The following is a 3,683-nucleotide window of genomic DNA, read 5'->3' on the forward strand; positions in this document are numbered from 1 at the left end:
AAATCATTGTTTCATTGAGGAAGATGGTAGATGGTCCGCACTTTACTTGATTGTGGATAAAATAAGATCTTCCTTTGGTAATGTCATTCTCTCTAATTTTTCCAAAGTTAATTGCAATTCCCCATTGTTCTTGCATGATTTCACTCCAACACTTTCACAACCAATGGTATGCCACCAAATTTTCTAACAAATTGTCCTCCAATGACATTAGGAATTATTGGTAAATCATTTGTCTTCATAATTTCAATTTTATCACTCTTGGTAGTCACATCTATAGCATTTCCCTTATTTTGATTGATCTATAGCAAACAAGCCCTCAACTCATTCCATCAATCAGGTTTCTGATATCAAACATCATCGAGCACAAGAAAATAATTTTTGTCACTCAACAATTTTGTGAGCTCTTGAAGAATGACTTCCATTTCATCGAGCCACAAAAGGTAGGATTCAAGGATCCCACGATTGCTCTTAAAATTTTGTTGATTTTAAAAGGATCATACCCATATGGTTGTATAAAAAATTCTTCCTTATCATATCATGATGGAAAACCTCCTTCATGAGAGTTGTTTTTCCTAATTCACCTGTAAAACAGCTAGAGCTTTTGATTATTAAGGGCGAGTAGCTTATCTACTGTATTTGATACTTGAGTTTCCCTTTCAATAACACGAATTTTCATCAGGAAAGGAGTCCGTCTCTCGAACTTGGTTAAGATCAGTTTCAGTTTCATTGGATGTTGTAGCAACACATCCCGAGGACCTTTTGTAGAAACTAGCTCATCCAGCTTTTTAGCAATGGTTGTGATTTTATTTTCCATTTTGAAAAGAAAAGCAAGTGATTTTTTTGGAGAATGAAAAGAAAAGCAACTCGATTCCCACTTTGCATCGAATGTCTTCATAAGCGAACTCATCAAGTAAAATATTGGCTTCGAAGACAATATCTTCAAAGTTCTTCACCCATAGCTTCAGGGAGTAAAGGCTTGTCTCATTGTGTGTCAACATCCCTTAGGATGGCTTGCGCCACGCACTTAAGATAATTTGTGTGCACCAGAAAGAATAAAGCATACAAAAACCTTATCTAACACCCTTTTATTATCTTATGAGTCAGACTGACTATCAATGCAAGAGTACAAATCGAACCATAATTTGATTTCTTTTTAATATAAGTTGGTTTCTTGGTAGATTTTTTATTTTCTTATTTTCCAAAAAATATTTTTAAGTAATTGATAAGTTTCAATACTTCTAAATTTTAAAATTTGTGCTAAGAAAGTGATATGTATTAAAAAATAATTGTCACGAGTACATCAAAAAAAAAAATACTATAAAACTCTATGCAATTTAAAATCAAACATTATTATATTTTAAAAAAACAATTCCAAATTCAAAAANGTAATCCATGGCCTACACCTGTCGCTGATCCAATCTCTTGGTTGGATATTATCCTTATTAGTTGGTGGCAAAGAAATTGGGTGTTGATCCCCTGATCTTTGAGAAGGGCTATGCTATGGCTCTTCATTTTACCTTTCATGAAGCCCATGCCCTCTATCCTTTATTCTCTCCGGCACCATATAGGTCTAACATGGGGTACCAATACTATGGTTTAGTGCTAGGAACCTCGTGCTAACAGGCCAATTAGCTTGCCTGCCACTTTCACCATCTATTCCAGAACTCCATACCATAGTGCTTCCCCCGTACTTATTTTATTTGATTTGTCCGAAAAAATCAAATTTAAATTATTTACTCATGCGTTATATCTGATATGTGTCTTTGTTACTTTAATAAGATGAAATGATGAACGTCCATGCTACTTAGTACTTCAATTAAAATGTTATAAAGAGAATCATTAAAGAATATAAACAAATAATGAAGCTTTTATAAACACAATCGAAATCAAAATAAATAATAATAATAATAATAATAATATTAAAATAAATGGAATTAAATCGTTAATGAAGTGTCGATTATGCTTTCAAACCAAACCCTGAAAATGGTAGTAAATATAGTGACAATATCAATACAATTGTTCAAATACAAGGAATAAAATTATAATTTAACTTAGGTTAATCTAAATATATATATATAAAAAAAAAGTACAAAGAAAAGAAACAAACAAACGTAAAAGTAACTGTTTTAGAATATATCAATATGGGTTGGGAAACTTTTGCCCGTTCAACGCTCCTTTCACCAAGTTCAAGCGAGGAACTTTGAAACATTGTGAATTGTTTCAATCCGGTAAGATTTGACATGCTTTCTTTCGACGGCAAGCTTTTCAAATTTATGCATTTTGACTATTACCAATGTCTCCAAATATATAATGTTTCCCAAACATTATCGTAAAGGTTCAACTCCATTAAAACATTCTAACACGTAACAATTTTAAAGTAGTGAGGTGCTCAAATTGTTGAGGAAACTGTGTTAAATAATTAGTTTTTGTTTCACTTAAGCGAATTGAACGGTATGAATAGACTCCAATCATGATTCTCCATTGACCCATGTACTTGTAAGGTTTTCAAGTGATGAAGGGAAGCAAGCCTCTCGGGCAACTTTTGAAATTTTAGGATGGTCAATGAAGATAAATCTCCAAAATTTTGCAAATTTGGAGGGGAAAGATAATCAAAGTAGGTTATGTACAAATCTTTGAGTGAGCGGCAGAGTTTTAACCCGTTTGATAGTTTTGTCAAAATTCTATATACATAAATCTTTACCGATCGAAGTTTTGGAGGACCTTGAAAGCTTAGAAATATGTTCGGAATATTGGTTAGCTTGGGACAGGAATCAACAATTAAGTTTTTAAGATGAGGAAAAGTTGTACAATTCGACACAACAACAATTTCTTCTCATTGCTCTAAATTGAGCATGCACGAAGTATCAAATCTTTTCAATTTAGAGAATAAAGTTCTACTCTTGCAATAATGCCATGAAGCTCGTCTTTGATACTTTTTACACCACTTAGCTCATTAATTTCAAGAACCTCAAGTTTAGACAACTATCTAAGCAGTGACAAAGTTTCACATCTGTTGCAATAGAAAAGATGTGAAAATACTACTGGGAAGAAGTTCCCCTGCAAAGTTAAAAATACTCCAGGCTTGAAGGTTTCTGTTTAGTTGAAGCCCTTCCAACACGGTCATTAGAGTCTTTTCTTTTCTTGCTAGAACTCCATTTAAAACATAGATCATAAATAATTTTCTTCTCCCCTGCAGACATGGCCTCCGTTTTACTTTTGACTCGTTTAAAATAAAAAATGCTCAATTTACCTTTAAGGTATTTTAAAGGTCCAAGCTCCTCAATCTTACATCCTTCATCAAACCCAACTACAAAACAAGAAGGCGTTTTAAGTTGAGTCAATCGACTCATTGACCAACTTTCTCAACTGTGTGGGAAGCTCTGTAGTATTCTCTCGAAGCTTCAAGGTTTGTATATTGTAAAGTAAAACAATAGAGTCTGGGAACACATCTATTGAAGACTCTGTAATGTCTAGATATCTCAAATGATTCCATCTAGCAATTTACTTATGAAAAATAATTCTAAATTAGAACGCGCAAGTAGATGGAGTTGGTAACCTTATCGTGAATATCAAAGACTACATTTGTAATGCAATAGAGTGTTCTTTTTTCTTTAATAATTAAAAGATCTTTCTCACCTTGAAATAATTCATCTAAACTCAAATTTTGATCATTCACAATGTTC

The sequence above is a fragment of the Cucurbita pepo genome, unplaced genomic scaffold (genome assembly GCF_002806865.2).
Source record: "Cucurbita pepo subsp. pepo cultivar mu-cu-16 unplaced genomic scaffold, ASM280686v2 Cp4.1_scaffold000242, whole genome shotgun sequence".
Lineage (NCBI taxonomy): Eukaryota > Viridiplantae > Streptophyta > Magnoliopsida > Cucurbitales > Cucurbitaceae > Cucurbita > Cucurbita pepo.